Source organism: Mauremys reevesii, linkage group 10 (assembly GCF_016161935.1).
Source record: "Mauremys reevesii isolate NIE-2019 linkage group 10, ASM1616193v1, whole genome shotgun sequence".
Classification (NCBI taxonomy): Eukaryota; Metazoa; Chordata; order Testudines; family Geoemydidae; genus Mauremys; species Mauremys reevesii.
This window is the reverse complement of record NC_052632.1, coordinates 36,615,859-36,642,333: the sequence shown is the minus strand read 5'-3', so window position 1 is coordinate 36,642,333 and position 26,475 is coordinate 36,615,859. Positions and strand designations below refer to the sequence as shown.

General features: G+C 50.1%; 1 protein-coding gene across 8 annotated transcripts in view; it reads left to right on the top strand.

The window, feature by feature from the left end:
• Positions 1-26,475, top strand: part of LINGO1 (leucine rich repeat and Ig domain containing 1) — a 487,413-nt gene that overhangs the window by 277,067 nt on the left and 183,871 nt on the right. For 7 of the 8 annotated variants that reach the window (XR_005585646.1, XR_005585645.1, XM_039492410.1 and 4 more), the window contains one exon: positions 16,803-16,996. The gene's annotated coding sequence lies outside the window, so the exon portion shown is untranslated. The remainder of the gene's footprint in view (positions 1-16,802; positions 16,997-26,475) is intronic. The other variant, XM_039492411.1, reaches the window with a different exon arrangement.

Sequence of the window (26,475 nt, the reverse complement as noted above, 5' to 3'; positions counted from 1 at the left end):
CGTTTGGATACCAGGGCCCAGCTTGTGACCTTCCTACTCTGTATCAGGGAGATTTCAGGGGTCGGCACTGGTCCATGGATCGGTCGTTGAGAAACACTGCTCTAGAGGAACTGCCCAGATCAGAGGTTTGGCACTTGGGGGCTTGTCCAGCTCCCACACATGACACCAACTTCTGTAACATTGGATGGAACGTGTGGAGTGAAGGTCATTCAGCAACAGTTGGGTGTGCCAAAGAGATGCATCTACTTCCAGGCCCTGGAGTCAGCAGGAGCCATGCTTGGCCTGCCTCAAATGGAAGGCACTTTTGTGCACTTGAATTGATCCTAGTTTCCCATTTAGTGTCTTCTGTCCACTGATTTTTACCAAAGTGTCTCTGGAAATGGACGAAGTACCCCAAATAAAGACCCCTATGTGCTGTGCTCTGAGAGGCAGAGCTAGTATTAAGTCACATAGAAAAACATAACGTAGTTTTTTAGATGCAGGCGCTAACTGAGAAACACTATGCAGGAGCAACACACTCTTGTGGCTAAAGCACAAGGCTGGGCACTATCCCAGCTCTGCCACAGATTTGTTGTGTAGCATGGGCAAGTTACTTTCCTCCTTTTGTGTGTCTCAGTTGCCTATCTGTAAAATGGGGGTAAAATACCAACCTCACAAGGGTGCTGGGAGGCTGAGCTCATTGTATTTGTATAGCACTATGCGATTCTCTGGTGGAAGGAGTTAGAGATAAGCAGAGTAGGATTGCTGGGGGAGATTTTCAGAAGTGTTAGGCTTTTAACTCTGCTCCCATTGAAGTCAATGGCCCAGCTCCCATTGGTTTAAGTAGGATTGTAGAAATAACCTCACAGGAATTCCTGCCTTCCATGCCCCTCCTCTGCTCCTGGACAAAGCAGCTATCTTTGTCTCTCCTGCAGAGACACGGTCTCCTTCTAATTAAATGAGGAACATCATCCATTTACATTCCCATCCACCAATTCCAAATTAAAAGGGAACCTATGGGATAAAACCAAAGTGAACCCTATGCCCCCTTTGGGGATTTTCTTCCTGTTTTATTTTTATTTTTATTTTTTTTAGCAAGTCGATAATTCCATCATGATATCTCCTGTGATGCAGTGGTAACCCTTGGATGAGATTACAACTGCATCATGGCCCCATGGAGTGCATTCATTGCTGCCTAATTGATCTAAATAAGTTGGGAATGATGAAATTAAAGTGCCATTGATATCAGAGGGCCCTGGCTCGCTGTAGTTAGACATATGAGGAGAGTGGACAGATGGGGAGATGTTAGGATAATAGGTTTTAAATGCAGACTTTACCCTGTATGGGATGGCAGACTAAGCATAGATCAATTTCCCAGAGCAACAAGTTTGGCAGCCTCTGCTCAGCTGATGTTCTAATGCTTAGGCACAGAGTTTGAAACAAGCTGTTTTTTTAGGGGACATGTCATAATGCCTGCATTACCTTTCTGTTCCCTTTAGATGCAAGGATACTGGTCTCTCCAAGGTCTGGATATCAAAAGCATTCATCATGCCATTCTCTGGACAAAATTTGTGGTGGCCTCAGAGTGTGGCCACCAACTTCTCACACTTTTTCCTAAAATACTTGGTTAGCTTTAGGAAAAACAAATAAATACAGATGTTCCCTGGGTTACGCAAACCTGACTTACGCAACCCACACTTACGGAAATAGTTCCATAAGCTTTTTTTTTTTGGAGTAATTGTCGGGTATACATCCCTAACTTACGCAAAATTCAACTTGCGTAAGTTAGGGAGCATCTGTATGCACATATATACATCCAAATCAGTGTAATTTATTTATTGCTAGCTAGTAAGTCTGTTGTGAAAAATATTAACAAACATACAAGTATCACTTTTCACAGCAGACTTACTCATCCCTGACAAGTGTGGGGACAAATTAAGCCCTAGATGGGGGGGTCAGGGGAGGCAACGGGGGTCAGTGGCACTGGGGTGGCTGGATGGCCGGAGGAGGCAACAGGGGGCCAGATCCCAAAACCCCATGGCCAGATCCCAAAACCCCATGGACAGGGAATGGGGCCTGGGGATGGAGCCTGAGGCTGTTGGGCTGGAGCCTGCTGCCACACAGCCAAAGCTGGAGCCCAAAGCCCCACAGCCAGAGCCTGCCACCCTGCTGCCCCAGGGCTGATGCCCAAAGCCTGAGCCCCACCAACCCTGGGAAGGTGAGGAACTCACCAGCTGCCTGCTCCTCCAGCGTTGTGCCCAAGGTGTCTCCGGAGGGGGGCAGGGTCCAACCCCTGCTGGCAGCCCCAGCAACCAACACCAAGGTGGTGCATCCAAGAGCAACAGGGAGGGGCCACTACTTTGCCACTTCCCCCACATCACAGCACAGGAGGCCTTGGACGCAAGAAAAGCCACCGGTGGCTGCATGTGGCCACGGTGGCCACATTTGAGAAATGCTGTGAGTCTGTAAATCATGAAGAACTCAATAAGTCCACCAGGGCCATACTCAGGTCACATTAAGCTATTTCCAAGAGACCATCCTAGGAAGTGACTATATGTGTCCGACAGAGAAAGCCCGATTCCGCTGTCATTGGTTTTTTATATTAAAGTAACATCTAGAAGCCCCCATTAGAGACCAGGCTCCCATTGCACATGCACATAGTAAGAGACAGTCCCTGCCCCAAAGAGCTTATAATTGTACATGGCAGACAGAGGGTGGAAGAGGAAATAGAGGCACAGATTAAACAAGTGACTTGCTCAAGGTAACACAGCAGGTCAGTGGCCGAACCAGGAACAAAATCCAGGTCTCCTGACTCAGAGTGCAGTGCTCCATCCCTTAGACCAGGCTGCTGTCCTTAGACTGATCATTCACTTGAAAGAAAGAGAAGAACCAGAATTCTGATGCCCACTAGAAATGGACTAAATACAACCCTTGGCATGGCTAGCAGGCCCTACAGTCTCTAGCAGCAGATTCTGTGTGCACCTAGAAAGAGACTTGGCTACAGCGCCTAAGACGAGAATCTAAACTGGGTTTATGTTCCCATCCAGAATGTGCTACTCATGTGACCTATAGACAAAAAAATAACATGAACCTAATTTCTTGGAATGTAATCATGGATGCATGGACCAGTAATTTGACATGGGATATCATTGTTCATATGATTAATTCTTGCCTGTACCTTTAATAAGAACTCAGACAGCATCATGGAATATAGTAGCATTATGCCCTTGGTGAGTGGATTTGAAAGAGTGCCTCTTTCACTCAGCCTGTGGAGAAAAATGAGCCATTGAAACAAAGGCTTGTTGCAGAAGAGCTGAGACTTGGATGCGTAATGAAGGACCAGTTTACATAGATTTTACATGAACTGATGTAAAGTGGAGTGGGTTTGCTGATGTGTCCTGTTTTGCAATCATGCCATTAGTAGGTTTATGGAAAATGAACAGCAGGTACAGAACATCTATTCCATTTCCAAAAAAGTGCCGATCATTTTAATCATTCACCTAAAGTTTGGGCCAGGTCCAGCCATCTGCAATTGGGTAATAGCTCTTCCTTGACTTCTCAAGCTAGTCTTATAAACCTTCAGATTGACCAGTAAAATTGAAATGGATGGTATGCAACACTGACATGGCAGCCAGCTGTCTGGGAGAATGGATAGTGGGTTGCAAAGTGTTGGGAAGTTTCACTTGATCATCATGCTGAGCCAATTCTGTTCTTATAACATTCTTAGGGCCTTGACTTAAGATGTCACATGACTCATCAGAATCACACCCAGCTACATTGATCATCAGAAACTCAGTCACACAGCCAGACTAGGAGTGAGAAAGCAGGATCCTTTGCTATGGGCTGTTCCACACACTGAGGGGCTAAACTTGCAGAACCTCTACAGTTCACAGACATATAGATTTTAAGGTAAGATGAGACCACTATGATAATTTAGTCTGACCTCCTGCACAGCACAGGCCATAGAATTTCACCCAGTGATTCCTTCACTGAACCCAATAACTGCATATGTTTTTCAAAGACATTCACATGAAGTCAATGGGAGCTGCAGGGGCTGACAATCATGCCACGTGCTTCTAAATTAATCTTCCCAAAGTTGCAAAGGAGAAGCAGTTCAATTACTACAGGGTTCATCGGTGCAAGCATGGGACATTCAGAGCAACCTGTCAGGCATTGCTTCTGCAGCAGCCTACAAAACATACAAGCTGGCACACTTACTGCCATTGTGCTCTGCTTCCTAGCTGAATAGGTTGTAGATGTTAGAAGCAATCCATTTGAATATTGGAAAACAGAAGTCACACAAGCCTGATCTCAATTATTTAGATTTGAAATACCTCTAAGTTCCAACTAACAAATGTATCATCTAAACAAATATTTAGCACAGCGGGAAACATACTTACACAGAGTGAATCTAGATTCCTACCAGGAAAAAGCAGTGACGGTCATCTTTTGTAAAGTTAACTCAGCTCAATTGATTTACACACATGAATACCATCCCATCTATGACCCATTTATGTACATAAACCAGAGGATGGATCTGATTCCACATTGCCCTGCACTGACTGTCGTCATTCATACCAACACAAAAGGGGTGTAACATGTCCCGTCTAACTTGTGCCCACTTTGCACATTCTTTAATAATAATACCTAGCTCATACAGTGTATGTCTCATCAGTAGATCTCAAAGCCCTTTACAAAGGAGGTCAGTATCTTTATCCCCATTTTGCATATGGGGAAACTGAGGCACAAGGTGGGAGGTGGATAAGTGCGCAGGGTGCCTGGCAATGGAGAACCCTATCTAATGACTATAAATACCATGAAACCTCTTCAGCATTCCTCATTTCCCAACTTGTAACTGGCTATCCCACACATGTTAGCAACACACCATTTTTCCTAGTATAGCCAAGGCCTAGGGGACCCTAACAGAGAAGGCATTTTTTTGCTGTGTGGGTCTGACCTGGGAGGCAGCTACTGTCTCTGAAGTCGGATAGGAGATGAAGGGCCTTGGTGCTGCTGAGGCTCATGTTCCAGTTGGAATGGGCTGCCAGATGAGAAAGGTGGAGCAGGGACTAGAATAAAAGCCATGCAAAGCTGCAAGAGGTAAAGATTTGGCTACCCTGTCAGTTCTAAACCCAGGGGATGTAAATAGGATTCAGGGGATGGCAGCCACCTCTCTTTGTGGCTAGATGGGAAGGGGTCCCAAAATTATTCTTCCATTGTAACATGGTGTTACAGTATGGAAAAAGCTGAGAAGCACCTACTGAAAGACAAGGTGCAGCCAGCATAGGGGAGGAGGTGCAGCAGATGTGAGGTTCCCTTCCTCCACAAATGGTCCTCAGTTCCCTCTCTGTGTCATGTGGAAGCAGGAGAGTGATCATTATCTAGAGTATTTGGAGATGGAAACGGTTTCCCTTTCAACCCTGCTAGCTTCCAGCTCATCCTCTTAACTGCTCAGATAAGTCTGCTTGGGGTCTATAGTCCATCATTCCATCCTTTGCCAGAAATGTTTCTTCTCACATCCTGAGCTGAGGGTTTGAAGAAAGCCTTGCCAGGCTGGAGCCTGGACTCTAATGCCTCTCCATTCCTGTTGTACAACAGCAGGAGAAAGGCAGGCTGGATTCAAACCGGCCCCCGGTCACTTGCCTCCTCTGAATTAAGCTGCCCTCCCTCAGCGGAGACCTCCTCTAAACCTCTGCTCGGCGACCCAGCCTGCTGAATTATTGACGAGAGCTAATGTGTGCATAGGTCGGCACATCTCGCTGTGACCTTGATATTCCGTTTCAGTGCAGCTTTCCCTTGCGGCTCCTTTTTCATGTGTTGGGGCCGAGTTAATCTGTTCACGCTCACTCGCTCTCTCCCTCTCCATATCTTCTTCCCACTGTCCCTTCAGCTCAGCGACTGGCTTCTGGGGAATGAGTGCTGTGAGGGGAGAGCACCCCAACCAATGGCAGGGGCATGGGGGGAAAAAACAGGAACTTACTGGCAATTACAATATGTCCCAGGGGCCTGGTTCTGCTCTCACTTACACCAGCCTTCCACTGGAGTAGCACTAACATGATTCCTGTGGGCAGTTTATAGACTTTCAGCTGGCTGCAGCATGAGAATTCTGTTTCTGAACTTCTTCAGATGCAAGACGAAGATCTGATTGGTATTCACCACCTCATGCATGCAGAGCTCTCTCTTGTCTATAAGGTGCCACAGGATTCTTTGTTGCTTTTACAGATCCAGACTAACACGGCTACCCCTCTGATACTTGACTAACATGATTATTTCAATGACAGTATCACCAAGAGGCCCCATTGTGCTAGGTGGTGTCCAATCAGGGAGGGTTCCTGACTCAGAGAGGTTCCAATCTAAACAGACAAGGGGTGGGAGAGGAAACCGAGCCACTGAGCAGAGAAGTGACTTGCTCAATATCTCACACAACAGGCCAGGAATAGAGGCCAGGGCTTCTGGCTACCAGTTCAGTGCCCTAGCCACTGGACAGCAAAGTTCTTTTCTTACATGGTTTCCAAGGAGTGTGCAGCCTAGAGGATCCTCTTCCTGCCTGATGCTCAGATTGTCAGCCTGGATCTCAGCATCTGCCATGCTCTGCCTCCTGCAGTGAATTCCGGTTACATGCGCCTCTCTCTGAGGTATCATTGTAAAGTTCCAAGAGAAATGCAAAGCAAATAATAATCATTAGGAACCACTGCAAAGTGGGGTGAGGGAGAGGAAAGGAAGAACGAAAGAGATGGGGAAAGTAAAGGAAGAAGACGGGAAGGAGAGCACTGGGACAAGACTGGATTCTGACTTGGGGGACAGTAGTTGCAGAGAGAAAATCTCTTTGTGTTTGCTTTAAACAAGTGCTCCCCCAGTGTTGCGAGGGATGGAGTGGCATGGGTAATAGTGCTATGGATACAAAAGAGCTAGTGTGAACCAGGCCTCAGAGTACTGCGGGGGAACTCACCCCCTTGGAGTGCTGGGCCAAGTCTCTGAGACCTCGCCGGGCACTGAGCTGGGTCTCAGCACCATGTCGGGCCCTGATTTTCTCTTGCTTGCCCCATGCTTAGAGAGCTCATTGTGTCTCCCCATCCCCTCCTCGGCAGGTGCTTGCTTTGCCATCAATCCCCCCTTCCTAACAGGGAATCCATGGAACCTTTCCCTCTGAGCTGAAGCTGCTGAACGTGTCTGTCTCTAGCAGCTGCGTCTTTGCACCGTTGCTCGTAAATGTCCAGGTAATTTAGTGCCTGCAGTGCACTAAAGCAACAGCCCTATCAGAGGCTCTGCTTAGACACAAAGGAGTCTCGGCCTCCAGCTCTTATGTCACTCACGTGTCCTATAAGTCTCACTAAGCAATGAGAACCTGGGTTCATGTCTTAGGCCGTTAACATCTCATTTTAACCCCTTCAGTGCCTTTTGTTGCCCCCTGGCCCCATCCCAACTCCTGCCCTGCTCCTCCATCATGCTGTATCAGGGTTTCTCCCAGATGTGAATGGGGAGCCGGTGCTCTCAGTCCAGTTCCTAGAAGGCAACTGCCAGCATCACAATCAGCATTAATTAGCCCTCTCGTCAGCTGTCTCAGCAGAGTGTGGCTCACAAGTGTCCCAGAGCAGCTGCAGCAGCCCTACAATTAATCAAGCTGTCCCATAATGGAGAGGCTCTTCCCTTTGGTCTCACAGCCAGCCACGCCCTCCATCTGCTTCTCTGCTTGGGCTTCCTCTGCCTCTGATTGCATCCTGCTCGATGCTAGCTCCTGCCTGCTCCTTGCTGCTGTCTTTTGCCCTGCTCTGTTCTGCAGCAGGCGTCTTCTTGGTTCCTCCGCGGGGCTGCCTGTTTGCTGAGTTCTGAGAGCGAGGGTGGGAGATTGTATTAGATGGGGGCTCGAAGAATCGCAGCGCGGGGACAGGGTGTGTTCCCAGGGCCCGATCCCAAGTGCAGGCCCACACACAGCTCCAAAGTGAGGATGACAGACAGCGCATTAGCCCCTGCCCAAGTCATCCTCACCAAGCCATGGCTGAGTCATGCCTGACAGCAAGCATCACTTGGTCACCAGCTCTGCCGAGAGACCAGCCTTTCTTCTGGCCCTATATTTCCCCTGTGTAGTGCTGCCCTCTATATGCCCAGCGGCAGTGCATGGCATCCCCTGGGGTGACTGATTTCCACTAAGAAGGAATAAAAAGGGAGTAATTCTACATGAGCAAACAAAACCGAGGGTCAGAAGCAGGCTGGAGGTGTGGTACTTGTGGGCGTGAAGCACATCCATGGTGTTAAGGCTCAGGGTGGGATGGTGGCATGTAAACCACTGCCTAATAAGGTAATAGAATGTAGAATGTAAAGCCAGAAGGGCCCACCGGCTCTGTCTCCCACGCCAGGAACCCAGCCAGCACTCGCATGCCAAACCAACAGCTGAAATTAGACCAAGGTATTACAGCCCCAGGAGACTAACCTATTACATGCCACAGGCAAAGAGCAGAAGGGAGCGAGATGCACCAAGGCCCCTGCAATGGCAGAAAATTGTTCAAGTGAGATATACCCAGATAATTCCAGCAAGTGACCCACACCCCATGCTGCAGAGAAAGGTGAAAACCCCCCCAAGGCCAATCCAACCTGGGTGGAAATCCCTTCCTGACCCCACATACAGTGATCAGCTAGACCCTAGTTCCACACCAAGGGTGACTAAAGGCATCACCCCTTATGGGAGTGTGCTACAGAGAAGCATCTACAGCACCCTGTGACTGTACAGCTTATGCTCAGCTCTGTGGGAGGAGCTGGACCCATGGCCCCAGGCCTCCTCCTTTGGGACAGACTCATACCAAAGTGAGCCGGAGGCTTCTTGTGCCTTTTTTCCAGTGCTCAGAGCTAGTTGCCAGCTAGTCCTTCGCACAGGGGTATTTTTGTGGTGACAGTGCTATTGTCAGCGGTGCGTTTGGACTGTCTCCTGTTACTGTATAGAAATTCTACTGAACATTGCTGTAAGTTACTGAAGTTTAAACAAGGAAAAGCACTCTCAGGTAGTGGTGCTGGAGAGAGTGGGGCTTTCTCTGTATGATTCCCATGCTATGGTGGAGTGGGAGCTGCCGGGTCTGTCTCTACCTTAATGCTCTTGTGTCTGTATTGAATAGGACCTCATTGTTACTGAGGCTGGCCCTCTCCTGATGATCTGTAAAGCTGTGATGGATTTCTCTACAGGCAAAATAAATTAAGGGGAGCATCTTACTTGGATCTGGATCAAGGTTTAAAGTCAAACAGGTTCTCCATCGAGCACCGTCTCTGTCCTGGTACTATCTGCCTGCACCGTGTATGGGCTTATGACTGTAGTGGCATGTCACTTCCTTATGTTGTGCTAGATGCATGTGGACGAAGCCTCTCCAGGTTGTGAGGGACAGTATCTCCAAGAGCAAAGCACCCCTAGTCACTAGTCCATATGTTCCCCTTATGAGCAGGTTCTATCTCCCTACAGCACAGCACAAGCCCAGGTGGTGCCGAGGATGGGGTCCTTCATAACCTAAAGATGCTCCAGCTCCCCAGAGTCCAATTGGAAACCCTGGAGAAAGGAGCATGCTCCATCTCTCTACAGACCCAAATGAGGCCAGGTTATGCAGGGAGCCATTTCCTTTGTAACCTGGACCAGCTGGTTCCACCCACCCTACAGCCCAGAGTAAGCGTGCTGACCAGCCCGACCTAGCATGCTGGCTCCACCCCTGTGGCCCAGAGTGAGGCTAAGTGACGCTGAGTGTGCTGTCTTGCCTAACCTAGCCTGCTCCATCTTTCTCCAGGCAGCCCTGAGTGGCGTTAGAGGGTGCTATGCTGCGGTGGCTGCTAATCTGGACATGCTTCATTTCCTCACCTCCTAGCCTGTCACAGGAGCAATGTGCTATTCCTCACAGTGCGGACATTTCCTATCTACCACAGTGCTGGGATCCTTGTATAATTTGCCTTTTAAAACGATAATTCCCCATTAGACAGAGATATTTAGCCTAATATAAGTAGACAGATCAGTCAAGGCAGTAATGTACTCCAGTTCCCAAATGTTTAGTTTCCTTTGGCTAAACTTGCCTGTAAAAGGTCTTTTTCTCCTCCATGGATGAGAATAACAGCTTTGACCTTGAAGGGAGGAAAGAGGAGGGTTTTTTACTGTTTTTCTTCCAAAATATTCAAGTGAGAGGGATTTTTGCTTAAACAATTTATGCCCTGTGGATAGATTTATTCCGTTCAGCTGCCAGCCACAAGAAAGCCCTGTTAGTCCCCAGGGCGTTTTTTCAGAACCGGTAAATCCTGCACATTAAATCTGCTCACAAACATGAGGGACCAATCACACTGGCTAGAGCCAGCTATGGCGCGGGCAGGTGTCAGGAGTCTCCCACACAGCTGCCCCTGACACCACCACCTGCCACTCCACTGCTAGGCCCCTAGGCAGCCATGGGACTTGGTGCAGATCTTCCAGTATGCCCTGCAGCACCCCTGTTATTCCAGTCCTGAGCCCTCCCGCCGCTCTGCTAAGCAGCTCATTCCCTCCTGGAGCACTAGTCCTGAGCTCCACATACAGCTCTGCCAATGCACCCCACTCATGGCCTTCCCACTGCTCCTTATGCCTAAAATGACCCCTCACAGCTCAGCTGATGTCCAGCAAGCCTGTTCTTTCAGCCCTGAGTCCTTACACATAGGTCTCTTTTCCCAGACTTGCATAGTTCTCTGATATCTCATGCTTTTGTCTTACATTGTATGGAGGTGCCTATTGCTGTACTACAGTGTATATGCTACTTGTTGCTGCCCTTCTGCTGCTGCTCCTGGATTTATCCCCGCAATTATAACTCGCTCAAACATTTTGGGATAAAGTGTGTGTAAAAAGCAAACAATGCCATACACAACAAAGCTGCTTTGTACTGTGGTGTTGTCCATTCTGCCAAAGCCGCTCCTGACCTCTACCCCTAACCCCTATGACTAGTGTGAACGTCCGCCCGGTCTTGCTAGTACACTTCTGTCCTGACTTTTAGCATCCCCACTATACTGCCTTTTGGCTGATCCAGCATGGTCCAGTGGATGGGGACCTGGGTTCTATTCCCAGCTCTGCTACTGACTGGCTGTGTGCTCCTAGACAAGACGGCTCTGTGTCTCAGTTTCCCCTCCCACCCATTGTCTGTTTATATTGTAAGGTTTTGGGAGCAGTGACTGTCTCTCATTATAGTGTGCTTCAGACACTAAAGCCCCTATTTCAGTCGGGGCTACCATAATACAGATAATAGTCACTAGTTTCTTTTTAATATATGATGTCCATTAGGATGATATTGAGATCGCCAAGCTCTTCCATTTGTGATCTGAGCCATATTTGAACCCATGGTATATCTTCCGGGATGGGCAGCCAGTTTGCTTTGCCACACTAGTGCTTTTTATTTCCTTACTTCTTAGATTTTCTGTCTCCTTCTTCACTCCGATGGATGCCAGCACAATGCTTGAGGAAAAGACAGGAGTAACTTCTGATCCCAATACCTCAGAACTTCGGGGGAGGTTTGAGTTTGGCTCAAGGCCTGCCTCTGACTGTATGTGGTTTCATTTGATAGACTCCGTACTGCAGACAGCCAGGTGTCTCCCCTGCCTGTATGGAAGTGCAGTGTTTTACCAACGGCCTAAACAAATACTGCATCTTTGCAGGACCCAATGCCAAGGAGAGTTTTCTCAAATCATGTACTCTCTCCACACACATGAATCTATCTCTGCGTTATCCACACAGTAGCTATGGCTGAACATCGGATAGCTTGATTCAGTTGGGATGTGTATCTTTAGCTTTATCTAATCCTCTTTGGTCATAAAATCAGGCGGGGGGATCTAACAAGAACAGGATTTTTCACACCATTTCTGGTACTTCCTGGTTTCTGGCTGGGTTTTAAGTATTACAGTTTGTGTAGTATTTCTGCGACTCGATGGAATCAGGGAGCGGGGAGCCGAGTGAAAATGAAACATACAAGAAACTGTGCACACCTTTTCTGGACTTCATAAAAGTTTCGGATCAAAGGTTCAGGTCTCGGTTCCTATTTTCATAGAAAAAACACCCAATTTTCCATGAATTGGTTTGCTCATCTCTAACTATAGCACCCATGTTCCATCTAACTAGCTAAGTTACATGCTGCTGTGCCTAAATTGCCTGAAAGCTTTTGACCCATGCAGGGCCGGTGCAAGGATGTTTCGCGCCCTAGGCGAAACTTCCACCTGCACCCTCCCCCCCCACCCCGCCGCGCCCCCGCCCTGAGGCGCCCCCCCATGGCAGCTCCCCCCCTCCACCCTCAGACACCCCCTTGCAGCAGCTCCGCCCTCCACCCTGAGGCACCCCTCCCGCCCCAGCTCACCCTGCTCTGCGCACGAGCATGAGCACCCCGAGCACGTCGTCGCTGCTTCACTTCTCCCACCTCCCAGGCTTGTGGTGCCTAAGTTGATTGGTGCCACAAGCCTGGGAGGCGGAAGAAGTGAAGCAGCTCACCCCTACCCCGCCTCCTCCCCGAGCACGCCGTGGCTGCTTCACTACTCCCGCCTTCCAGGCTTGCGGCGCCAATCAGTTTAGGCGCCACAAGCCTGGGAGGCGGGAGAAGTGAAGCAGCCATGGCATGCTTGGGGAGGAGGCGGGGCAGGGGTGAGCTGGGGCGGGGAGGAGGCGGGGCAGGGGTGAGCTGGGGCGGAGCAAGGGTGAGCTGGGGTGGGGAGTTCCCCTGCATGCTACCCCCACCCTTACTTTCTGCAGGTGGCCCTCCCCGCGCTCCCCTGCCCCAGCTCCCTCCACCTAAATGCCAGCTGTGACCGGGACGGTCGAAGATCCGGCCGCCACGGTCACTGCCGAAGAAAATGGCGCCCCCCCAAATCCTAGCGCCTAAGTCGCCTAAATGGTTGCACTGGCCCTGGACCCATGAATAGAACTTCCACTGTGCTCACCCCGTTAACAGATGTCTAACAATAACATCTTGCATTCCCATAGCACTTTTTTACATCCCAAGGGATCCCAGTGTTGTTTGTGTGTAGGAATGGCTGCTACCACCCTGGAAATGGCGTTATCGGCACCTCTCAAGTGGAAGGTGGGAGCACACAGTCACAACACTGCATGACAATTTGGGACAGGAATTAGAACTAAGTAGAATGGAAGGCTTTTCATTCATCCCCCAAGTTACCCTTCGAATCTGAGGTTTGAACAAACCCCAGATTCAGAGAACACGGTCAGAGCTGCCAAGCTTCACCTAGGTTAATGCTGGAACCATGCAAAGCTGCTAGTTTCTATTGTTTTGAACCATAAGTTGCCCCCTGTTTGCTCAAAAGGTCCCACACTTATTGTTGGGTGTATTGCAGTAACACCTGAAGGCCCACCAGGGCCTGTTGTGATAAATGGGCCTAAAAAATTGCCCTAATTGTGAGTTCAACTGTAATAAACAAGTGTAAGTTCATAAGTTGTCACAATAACCTATAAGAACAAATGGTGGTGGGAAAAGGTACGAAAGGAAGACTGAATTAGTCAAAACAAAAAGGCCTCCTGATATAACTGAAGGACTGTGTTAAGTTCATGCTTAGTAAACAAGAGAAGTGTTGAACCAGATCAGTGAACCAAAACTGGGGTGTTGGAAACTAGGCCTAGTTGGTGAACAAAATAATGAGGGGCTGGGCTATTCCACCACCACTCCCTTTGTGGGTCCTTAAAGAAAGGGACTTGCGGGGGGGAGGGTAATTTGGCTACCAGAGCAAGCTTCACCATCATGGCTGCCATTCCCATGATCTCCTGATCCTGAGAGAAGTCTTGACCTGACCAGGCCAGAGAGAGGGACCTAGATAACATCGCCACCTTTGCCGGCTCCAGCTGAATCCCACACACCACCTGGGATGAAATGGGATCAGACTTTAATCACAACAGCTGCAGCTCATCTCGACTAACTTCGTTTCTTTTCCCCAAAGGACAGTCGTTACCATCTTTGGTACCACACAAGAGACCTTCAGACAAGGGCTTTTTTCCTCTAAAGATTCTCTCCAGCTAAAGGGAAAGAGAACAAAGGGTCCTGGTAAAATGAAAGCCTCACTTAATCCTTTGTATTTCAAATGCTTTGACTGTTTTTTCCTTCTTTTCTGTGTCTTTAATAAAAGGTTAAAAGGATTTTTAGTGGTGTGTTTGCCATGGCACTAAGCAGGCTGAGGTCTCTGTAGACCAAACCCTGAACCTTGTTAGCAATATTTACTGTTGGACAGCAACTAGCTAATGTTAACACCTTTAGCCCATATGCTCCACTAACCCATCGTGCCAGGCAGTGGAGACCAAGTGACTTGTCCATGATCCCACAGCAGGGCAGTGGCAGATCCAGGAATGAAACCCAGATCTCCAGAGTACTCCCATGCCAATGCCCCTATCCACTAGACCACACTGTCTCCCTGGGCTCATGGTCAGGTTTTTGATGGAACATGAAACCAGGTGAGTTTTGCGTGGTTTAGGGGTTACTCCAGGAAAGGTTCACACAGTTCTCTGTGACGAATCCTGTATCCATGCTGGGTGTTTGTTCAGTACTGAAGAGCGCCACCTATTGGCAAGACCCCTTGGCTATTTGTAGCATATGTGCACTACTTGGTATGTAGATGTTCACCATCGCCATTAGCAAACATGCCCTGACTATAGACCAGATGGAGCAGTGCACCTTGAGAAGAGGGTGAGACGATAGTAAAATCGTCACTGCAGGGAGAGGAGTTATCTAATAGACTGAGCAGGTGGCTGAGCGCCAGGTACTCACAAATGCTAGTCCTGGCTCTAACACCGGTTCCCTCTGTGACCTTGTGCAAATCATGTAACCTCCTCTCTGCTTCAGTTTCCCTTCATATGCAGAGGAGCTTATAACCCTTAGCCACTCACAGGGGTGTCGGAGGGTTACTCAGTTAATATGCGGCTAGCACTTTGAAGAGGGAAAGAGACGCATTAGCGCTGATTATTATTTTATTACATCTCCCTCCCAAACATACTGTCACCCGCTCACGAATGTACTTTGCGCCCAGAGGCCTCCTGTCACTTTCAGTCCAGGTTTAGAAGTGCCTCACAGAAGTGGGTGAGTCTCATTACCCCAAGTTTGCACCTAGGCACAGCAGTGACATGTTTTACCCAAGATGAGAGAGCAACTGGTAGTCCCCAGAGATAGGATCAGAACCAGGTCTTCTAACTCTGCAGCTACTGCACCATGCGGCTTCCTATGGGTGCTTGGAGCTCGGGAGTCACCTGGGTTCGTTTCTACTATGTAAATGTGCTTTCCAATGGGAGCTTCCCCCCACTGCCCTTCTTTCTGATTCTTCATTTAAATACACGCTAGAAACACTGCAGATGGAAACAGCCTCCTGATATCGGATCATCTTGTCCATTCTCTTCAAGACTATTCCCTACTGTAACCTGTCAAGCTTTGTCCAATGGAGTTATAAAAGATGCAAGCAGTGGGGCTTCCGCTTCTTCCCATGGGAGGCTCTCCCCCAGCCTAATAGATCTCTCTGTTCACATCTTTCACACGTGGGAAGCTGATTCTACTTGTGCTGCATATAAACATGTGCTTAAATATCCTCTAAGCAGGAGAGGGCAAGAGCCAGAGCCAGGGAGCCTTTTGCTGGGAAAGTAAAGAACTTGTAAAGACCTTGACCCTGTCTGCTTTGGATTGCAGCCATTGGACCCATATTTCCAAGCACTAGAGCCATCCAGGGAGACCCTCCCACAGTCCTTGGTTGCAGGGCTTTCACAGAGGATGGCATAGTCCAGTCATGATTGCTTATTCAGCTAGATTTCGCAGTGGTCTTTGCTACAATGGCCCATGGGATTCTGTTGACCCTGTTGTAAACCCTGGGCTTGACTGTACCATTAAGATGAAGTTCTGGGTGGTGGAGATGTGGAGTAGAGCTGCCTTGCCACACTTGGAACTCTAAAAGGGATCGTACCATTTCCTCCCACAGAGCTTAGGGTGGATGTGCAAGCTGCATGATCCCTCTGGGTGGTGCCGTGCACTCCCGTCTCTGCACAGAGATGAGTCATGTCCTCATCCCCTTTGGGGTCACTTGCTTGGGATGTTAGGAGAGAGCATTCCCCTGCATTTAGGGATGGGGCCTGGTCCCTGGGTGAGACACAAACAGGGCTAGGCTCCATACTCCCCACCATAAAAAGATCAGTTGCAGACTGGACCAAGCTAGATTTGAAATAGCCAGTGGCAATGGTTCCCCATGGCCACAGGGTATGTATTTAAGGTGAACACTTGGATGGCAAGAGTCAATGAAGCAGCACACAATTGTTTTTAATTATTGAAATGAAGGTGTTCCTGGCAGGAGCTGCGGGGCCTCACATGACCCCAGCAGCCACAGCTCCTGTTTTAGCACCCTGCTGAGTGTGATGTTGCAAGCACAGCCAAGAGAGAGGTGTTTATTAAGTCCTGCCTTTTAGACTCTCTCCTGCAACTCCATAGGTGTGGATTTCATACCAGAGCCAAGCCATTAGGGGACTCCCAGCTTTATCCTAGTGTCAGTGGGGAACTGCTAGAGGTCAAGCAGATTAGCAGAAATGCACTGGAAAAACAAGCTCTCTACAGCTCCGCAAGGGAAATGGATTGCAGGTGGATTTTAGGGCCCTTTTCAGCACTGTTTTCTCCAGTTTTCTAACTAAAGTTTTCCCCATGTGTTTGAACAGATTTAAACCCCAGATTTCTCTAATTCTAGTCAGAATCTGGGCCTTTGAACCAAGGAGTGTAACTAGATTGACTTTCCAGCAGAACCATTTTCCTCTTTTTAATTCTCTTCCTCCTCTTTTGCATGACTTTAGTTCTCCCTTCAGCGCCTATTCACTCTTTTGGCACTGTCCTGTTTTGCAGGGGGCCATGTCCAGAATTGGATGAGTCACCACAGACACTGCAGCACCGTGAATAGGATTTCATGACACCTTAGCTCGGCCGGGGCAGTTCCATCATTCCAGCGTGAAACTTCTGGGCCAGAGCCATCATCTTCTTCCTCCGCCGGGGAGACTGCCTGAGGTTGCATGGCAAGGCCGTGAAGGTCAGTCAAGACGGTAGGTCCCCAGTTTTTCTCATTTTCGCCTCCTTTTCATGTAGAGTTTCATGTGCTGCAGTGGGAAAAAATAGCCAGACCTCTAGGCAGCCCTGTACTTTCCCCCACTAGAAATGAAAGCTCTTCTAAGAGCTAGACCCCATAATGACTCCCACAGGCAGGACTGCTGAGTCCAGAGCTGATCACAGGAGCCCAGTTCTATCCCCTGACATTGACCCAGAGGCTGTGGTGTCCCAAGTACCTCAGGGATACGCCCAGGAATGGGCTGGGGAGAGGGAGATGGACTGGGGAGGATTAAGGCAGGATCCTTGAAGTCCCATCTCAGTGGACAAAGGGAACCCCAAGCCAGCTGTGAGTGAAGGAGATGGCCTGGGTGAGGCTTAGATGAATCCATGGTGAGCACCTCAGGCTATGTCACAGTGTGACTGGTGAATGAGAGCTTCTGGAGAGAGAGGCTGGATGTAAGGTGGCTCTGAGTTAGGCAGTCTGCCCAGCACACCCAGCCAGCTACTGAAGAGAGGGCTGGTGGCTGGCGGGGAGAAGAGGAGGGCAAGTTTATCTGGGCCCAATAGAGTCAAATATTCAGAGCAGGGACTTGACCCAGGGTCTCCCACATCCCAGGTCAGTGCCCTGACTGGGCAATTGGCTGCTCTGGGGGGGAGAGGCTGTCCTTCAGAGGGCCAGAGATGCTGTTGTGCCACGCTGGTCTGTCAATGAACTGGAACTATCTGGACCAGCCAAACTGAGGGCCAGATTGTGATACCCTGACTCACTCTTGGACGGATCCTCACCTGGTGTAAATTGGTGTAGCTCCATTGACTTCACTGGAGCAACAATGATCTACATGAGGAGCTGACCCACTGAGTAGCATCTTAACTCCAGGAGTAATCTCATTGAAATTGATGGGACTGCTCTTGCTGGGCAAGGGGATTCGGACCTGGCCTAGGGGAACAGGAGAAGCTACTGGTTCCAGCTTCAGAGAGTTTCCCATCCTTGAGCAGAGTGGAGCTGGAATTTCCCCAACTGTGGGCAGGGTTCAAGAGTCTGGAGTCCTCATTTGAAATGAGGAAGCTAGAAGTGGGCAGAGCTGTTTGGCACCAGGGGTACTAAAGATGGGGAGGGATGGGAGTGGCCATGGAAGGAGGAGGCACAAAGAGCATGGATGAGGTCCAAAAGCACCTGGATTACTGCCATAGAGACTTGAAGATGGTCACTCCCCAAGGCACAGACATGCTGGGCCAGGAGGCCATTCCCCCTGCCCCACATTTCATCGTTCTTCTGTCTGGCACAAACCCCAGCCAGCCAGCAGGGTACGCTAGGGCCACCTCCTTCTCGAGCCGAGGCCAGCAATGGAGTGGGACAGGAGCAGAGGGCCAGATCCTCACAGTAACTAGGTGTTGTAGCATTGACTTAATGGGGTGAGGCCACTAACAACAGCTGAGGGTCCTGGCCAATTATGTGAGTCTATATCAAAATGGAGATGGGACCAGAGGGAGCTAGGGATCTGAGGAAGTGCGGAGGGGGCAAACAGAGTGGAGCGGCTAGCATAGCTGGGGGTTCGAACATGCAAGGACACACATTAAATGGTGTCAGTATGGGGAGGTGCAGGGGACCTAAGCGAACACATACTTAGGGGCCAGTGGAGGTAGCTGGCCAGCAAGCAATTTAGTCAGGATGGCAAAGGGGTTACCCAGTTTTATTTCCCAGCATGCTCCCTGCCAAATAAGACATGCACTGTGTCTGCAGTACAAGCAGGTCTAGTTAGCTAGATGCCTTGAGAGCCTAAGGAATGGTTACTGAACTGGTGGATCAAGGCCAAAGAGAGATTGAATAGCTATAGCATACAGGGATGTAGCAGAGGTGGGACCCACCTCTCAGCTCATTTCCTCAATCCTTTATTCACAATGGAGAAAGGTAAATAGCAGGGTCCCCCAAGGATCTGTATGGGGCCTGTGCTGTTCAACATGTTCATAAATAATCTGGAAAAGGAGGTGAACAGTGAGGTGACAAAATTTGCAGATACAAAATTACTCAAGATAATTAAGTCCAAAGCTGACGGTGAAGAGTGGCAAAGGGATCTCGCTAAACTGAGTGACTGTGTGACAAAATGGCAGATGAAATTCAATGTCAATAAGTCCAAAGTAATGGCCATTGGAAAACATAATCCCAGCTATACATACAAAATGATGGAGTCTAAATCAGCTGTTACCACTCAAGAAAGATCTCGGAGTCATTGTGAATAGTTCTTGGAAAACATTCACTCAATGTGCAGCGGCAGTCAGAAAAGCTAACAATGTTAGGGACCGTCAAGGAAGGGATAGATAATAAAACAGAAAATATCATAATGCCACTATATAAATCCAGGATCTGCCCATATCTTGAATATTATGTGTAGTTCTGGTTACCCCATCTCAAAAAAGAGATAGTAGAATTGGAAAAGGTACAGAGAAGGGCAACAAAAATGATGAGGGGTATGGAACAGCTTCTGTATGAGGAGAGATTAAAAAGACTGGGACTTTTCATTTTAGAAAAGAAAGAACAAGAGGGTTGGAGGGAGTTGATAAAGATCTATAAAATTATGAATGGTGTGGAGAAAGTAAATAAGGAAGTGTTATTTACCTCCATCACATAACACAAGAACCAGAGGTCACCCAATGAAATTAAAAAGCAGCAGGTATAAAACAAACTTAAGGAAGTTGTAGGGAGCCAGGGTGGCTTCCCTCCGAACCTGAGGGTAAAGAGCTGTTCTCTCAGCCTGAGGGGGCGGGGCCAGACCAAGCTTACTCCACCCCCCGGAAGGGGAGGGGTGGAACAGGAGGTACAAAGGGCGGGGCCGTTAGCCCAGTCAGGGCAGCACCAGGGAGGGAGGCAGACGCAGACCGCGGGCTGCTCCCTTTGGACCCTGCTGCCACGCCAGGGGAGGCCCTGGACCAGAGGAAACCTGACCTGGAGGAAGTACTGGGGCTGCCAGGGCTGCCCGCTGCCAAGTACCCGGAGGGACTGGAGGAGCCTGAGGCAGAGGGGGAGCTGGAGCTGCCCGCCGCCGAGTACCCGGAGGAGCTGGAGGATCCTGAGTCAGAGGGGGAGCTGGAGCTGCCCGCCGCCGAGTACCCGGAGGAGCTGGAGGATCCTGAGTCAGAGGGGGAGCTGGAGCTGCCCGCCGCCGAGTACCCGGAGGAGCTGGAGGAGCCTGAGGCAGAGGGGGAGCTGGAGCTCCCCGCCGCCGAGTACCCGGAGGAGCTGGAGGATCCTGAGTCAGAGGGGGAGCTGGAGCTGCCCGCCGAGTACCCGGAGGAGCTGGAGGAGCCTGAGGCGGAGGGGGAGCTGGAGCTGCCCGCCGCCGAGTACCCGGAGGAGCTGGAGGAGCCTGAGGCGGAGGGGGAGCTGGAGCTGCCCGCCGCCGAGTACCCGGAGGAGCTGGAGGAGCCTGAGGCGAAGGGGGAGCTGGAGCTGCCCGCCGCCGAGTACCCAGAGGAGCTGGAGGAGCCTGAGGCGGAGGGGGAGCTGGAGCTGCCAGCAGTGGAATACCCGGACGAGCTGGAAGGACCAGAGGGACTCGCTCAAGGGACCGGGTAGGAAGAAGCCCAGGGACAGAACTGCACAGTGCGGTGAGTCTATTTGGTCAGCGTGTTGCAGAAGGACCCCCCCGACCCAGTGGCGGGACCCTCGCCCCACCACTGTCAGGGCCCTGGGCTGGAACACAGTGGAGTTGGGTGGGCCTGCGGTCCCCTACCTGGCCAACCCCCCTCAGGTAGCAAAATCCCGATAGCGCGCTACAGACCCTTGCCAGTGTTCCCCTGCCTGAGGGGTGCGCTACAGACCCTTGTTGATGCTCCCCTGCCTGGGGGGTGCGCTACAGACTCTTGTTGATGCTCCCCTGCCTGGGGGGTGCGCTACAGACTCTTGTTGATGCTCCCCTGCCTGGGGGGTGCGCTACAGACCCTTGTTGATGCTCCCCTGCCTGGGGGGTGCGCTACAGACTCTTGTTGACGCTCCCCTGCCTGGGGGGTGCGCTACAGACTCTTGTTGACGCTCCCCTGCCTGGGGGGTGCGCTACAGACTCTTGTTGACGCTCCCCTGCCTGGGGGGTGCGCTACAGACTCTTGTTGACGCTCCCCTGCCTGAAGTGCGCTACAGACTCTTGTTGACGCTCCCCTGCCTGGGGGGTGCGCTACAGACTCTTGTTGACGCTCCCCTGCCTGGGGGGTGTGCTACAGACTCTTGTTGATGCTCCCCTGCCTGGGGGGCGCGCTACAGACCCTTTCCGGCGCCCCTCCCTCCGCTAATTCCCCAGTGACAGAGGCATGACCCAGGACAGCCAGTGAGGCAGTAGCTCCCCACCGCCCCCTAGTGGCTCGGTGGGCCAACCGACACGGATTACAAAGTACTTCTTCAGACAATGCACAGTCAACCTGTGGAACTCATTGCCAGGGGACGTTGTGAAGACCAAAAATATAAATGGGTTCACAAAATAATTAGATAAATTCATGGAGGATAGGTCCATCAGTGGCTTTTAGACAATGTGTTAAGGAATGCAATCTCAGGCGCTGGGTGTCCCTAAACCACTGACTGCCAGAAGCTGGGACTGGACGACAGGGAATGGATCTCTCGATAATTGCCCTGTTCTGTTCATTCCTTCTGAAGCATGTTTCACTGGCCACTGTCAGAAGACAGGATATTGACTAGATGGACCATTGGTCTGACCCAGTATGGCCGTTCTCATATTCTTATGTCCTTCAGTAAAGGGAGGCAGAGTTGTGATGGAAGGAGACCAAGCAGGATTCGAAAGAAGGACAGAGTCCTTAAACGGCATCCCTTCTGGGAGCAGGAGAGCCAGGCATGCTCAGTGAACAGGTTGTAGTGGTAGGAGGGAGTTTTGTCATTAGAAATACAGTCTAGATGGCTGGGAATGTGATGACAGTGAAAACTGTGAGGTTATTTGCCTAGTGGGTGTGAAGGTGTCGGATCTTATGAGCCATATACTATGGATTGTTTTTTAGAGAGATCTCAGAAAGAGCCTGTGGTTGCAGTACGTGCTGTACCAGTGACATAGGGGATTGCAGGCGAGAGCTCCTGGAAGCTAAATTTAGACAAGGCAAAAAAGCTTAAATCTAGGTCTTTGATGGTAGTTTTCTGTGATGGGGAGGAGCTCCAGGGACTGGAGATAGCAAAGGAACTTACAGGGTGTTACCACATGCCTGTGTGTGGCAGGGCAGAGATCCCAGAGACTGGGGAGATTGGGGTGAGGGGTGGGGGGCTAGCAGCACCCTGTAGGGGTATGCTGTAAGGAGCAGACATATCATGTAGGCATGTATCAGGTGGTCTGACCGCACCTGAAGGTTGGTTGTACCAGGTGGTGTGTTCAAGTCAAGCGGTATTTAATCTGGCCTTTGCCTTGTGCATGTCATGGGGGTTGCCTTGAGCTATAGAGAAGATTTTCCCCCAGCCCAGAGGATACATTTGTGCTGCGGGAAGGAAAAAACAAAACATTGTGTGAACATGAGTCTGTTCCCCAGCATTCTCTCAGGACAATGCAGTGATGCTGGGGTGTCAGCACCTTGCCAGGCCACGGCCTCTGAATGCACTGCCAGATGCAGCCAACTCCTCCCCAATGCACCCTGCCCTCACCTAGACTCTAGCTCTTGAGGCTTCTCACAAGCACTTGCTGCTGGAAATTCGCTGTTGCCAGGGATCACATTCAGCTCTGACTTTGGTGACTGCCGGTCCTGTCCCAGTCAAAATTGCACCTGCTTATGCTGGGGCTTTGGCCTTGGAAGGAATTGGCTAGCCTTGTTTGCTCCCTGAGGAGTGCAGATAACGGGGTGCCCACGTGCCTGCTTAACTCTTTGCCATCGAGCCTTCGTGAAAGGCAGATTATCCCACCAAGTCCATTGCCGGCTTATCTCCACGTTTTTGGCAGGCCTAATGCTTCTAAATCGTGTTAACCGGAGCCTGGCCTTCAGCCCGACCTTTACGCTCCCCTGCCGCTGTGACCCTCCCTTCTCTGTCCGAGGAGTCAGTAGGGGAGGCTAATCTCCTCCTCAGGATCTTGCTCTGCTCTGATGGCAGGCCAGCACTCACTGGATAAAGAGCTGGAATAAAGCTGCAAGAGAGACTGCTGGCTCAGGCTCAGCTTACTGTCTTATTGCAGTGACTCTGCTACAAGGCGTTTATGGGATTAGGGCCAGTAAGATCACTGCAGGCAGAGACAAAACGGACTTGTCCTCTAAGAAGCCATGGCAAAATGGCTTGGCCTGTTTAACTCCCATGATCCTCCGAGTTTGGGTTCGCGGTCTGCTGAGGGAGGATTAGAGCCAACATTGCCCACCCTGCAACAAGCATTGGTACGTGACCCAACACCCCCATCAAAGGAGGAATGGGCAAGGCACAGGCTGGATGGGCAGCCACTCATTGTGCCCTGTGTCAAGAGGACACAGTGATGCTGAGGGAGTTCCACTGCATGAAGCACCTGTGCCTGGCCCGAAGGTTCTGTGCACCAGGGCCCCATCCTCAGCAGCATAGGCCATCTGAGGAGACCAGCAAGCCAGAAGACAAGTTCCACAGCCCATCCACAGAGAGCTGTGGAGATCAGGGGCAAAGAGAGACAAGGATGCCTTGGGAAATAGGGAAGGGAAATAAATGTGGGGTCTGCTTTGCTGATGCATGGAAGGGAGGCCAAACAATTCATAACCTAAGACACAAACACATCTAAGGTTGGGCGTGAGTCAGAGGATATAGTAAGGTCATGGGAATGAGAAATTCCTTCACCCCAAAATGTTGTTTGCTTTTAGACTGTCATTAGAAAACCCTCTCATTCTCCGTCCAAGCAGCCTCACATGGACTGAGAATGAACTGGTATCCTAATACCAAAAGATACCTCGTTGAGGGCATGCAAATACATCACTCTCTCCTCCTCCCGCAGCAGTGACAGTGCCATGATCTGGGGTTGTCCATTAAGTAACGTCCCTTTTAGCTACTGGAATCTTTGACCACTCTGTCTGTTTGGTTGACTATCTAGGATGGCTTAATAAGAGAAGAAAGAACACGAATTATTTATCCACTAACCTCCTCCCCCACCCAATCCCAGCCTCCTGCAATCTGAAATGTAACCATGTCAACATTTTTGCCACCTAAGTGGTCATGGAAACTGACACGCAAACTCCTGTGCTTCCCAAAGCATCTTATACATTGACATGAAATTGTGCTTGGCAGATGTCACTAAACTCCTTTGCTTTTGGTGACAATACTGTTTCCACATTAACTAATGTATATCAAAAGGGGTGGCGGGAGGGGGGGGATCAGAGGGAACGTGACAGGAAAAAAGGATTGGAAATGTGGCATAAACAAAATATGTACTGGAATGTGCTGTCAAAATTTCATTGCCACTTGTTTAGGAGGAGCCACCCATAACTCACTCCTATCTGTGCCACTCACCCCAAATGCACAGTATTTAAAACCTGACAACACTCCCACCCCAGAACAGGCTTGTGATGTGTTGAAGCTGACCAGTTGTCTTGTTATTCCAACAACGTGATAGGACAACATAAGCATTTTACATCTGCTTGAATATACATCGTTCCCTTTTATTACCACAAACTCCTTCTCGAGGCGAAACGTGCTGACTCCCAGCCCCTGTGCATGATGACCTGTTAAACCTCAGCTCCACTTTCAGAGCTGGTCAAGTCTGGAGAGATCAAGTGTCCCAGCCTTGAGCCTGGGTTTGAGGTGAACGTACTGTTTCTTTTTAAAGGGGAGCAAAGGCTGACCAAAGCAAGGGGCACACGTAGACAGAAGGTAAGAAGCTGCCCCTATCTATTGCCCGGCAGGAGGACCACACAGGGAAATGTGAGCCGGAACCCGAATTAGCTCCTTGTCCACTGAGCTGGTGGAATTGGCTGCATCTCAGTCCATCCAGACCAGCGGTTCTTAAACTGTGGGTCAGGACCCCAAAGTGCGTCGTGACCCTGTTTTAATGGGGTCACCAGGGCTGGTGTTAGATTTGCCGGGGCCAAAGCTGAAGCCTGCGGGCTTGAGCCAGGGCTCAGGTTACAGGCACCCTGCCTGGGTCTGAAGCCCTTGAGCTTCCACTTTGTTCTCCCCCCCAACCTGCACTTGAGGTCCCTGCTCCTGGGGGTCATGTAGTAATTTTTGTTGTCAGAAGGGGGTTGCGGTGCAATGAAGCTTGAGAACTCTGATCTAGACCCTTATAATCCCATGAGAGATGGATAGAGGAGGGGGAGCTGGGGTTGGAGAGCAGTTAATTTTACAGCTGCAAGTGTGGCCCCTGCTGACCAGGTTGGAGAAATGATGCTCAACAAGGGACCTCACCTCACTCCTATCCTGAGGGTGCTGCAGAGGTGCAGGGACTGCATGCATGTGTCCAAAAAGTGAGATCACTGCAGAGCATATATGGCTGCAGAAAGACAGGGGTTAGATCCCAAGGCACCAGCCCACCAGACGAATCCTGAACGATCTGCGAGCCAGCCCCCTTCCTTCAGATAACTTCCCCATACTTCAAAGACATTAAACAGGAGCACAGGGCAGCTGGGATTCTAACCCCAGTGGATCTCCCACTTTGGTTAAGGATGGTGCGAAGCCAGGAGATGGTTGAACTCTCCTCTGGGAAGGAGGCAGATTGGGGAAAGGGGGAATATTTATCCTTCGAGGAACCATCCCAGGCTTTTCTGACACCAGCAAGAGGTTCTTTCCCAAACCAGTTTGCTGAGTCCTAGCCAGTACTGGGAAGCCTCCTGACTTCTGCTGAGTCATTTACCTCTGGGTTTCTTTCTCCCATTCTCCTTTCCCCATCTTTATCAGCAGCTAATGAAACAGGCCAGGAGAGACCCAATCCGTACAGTAATTAAATTTACTTAGCGGGTATTCAGCTGGAGTAATGAGAAGTTTAATTCAATGATTAGTTTTTTCTTTCATTAATTAAAAATGGAACAATGGCGCAATTACAGTGGGCTGAATTGATTCTTCTCTTTGAGAGATGCTGATGGGAGAGGGGGAATTTGTTCTTTTCTCCTCCCTTCAAACAAATCTGTTTGGCTCCTCGCAGTCCTGCACCTATCTGGACTCCTCTCCAAAGGCTGGGATAGACCAGGGTGAGTGTGTGTCCGAGTGCATGGCTGATCCAAGGTCAGTGTTATACAGTGCTGCATGACTCTCGGCGGGAGATGACTCAGCGACAGACAGAGGCAGTTAGAGGAGTGCAAGGAACAGCTCGTGACTGGGCTGGTTCAGGGGACTCCAGCTTCAGGGAGCACTGGAGGGGAGGAGAGCTTTCTCAGGCCGTGGGATCTGCTCAAAGAGATCGTGGTGGACTGTAGCTGGGACTGAGGCCTGGTGCTTGGAGCTGTGTGGGACTCTGAAGTGGTGCAAGATAGTAAATGTTGGGGCTGCAGCCTGGTAGGAATGGTCACTGGGACAATGGAGGGCATCTTGGCTAGCAGAGGGCATCTAGACATGTGGAAGTCA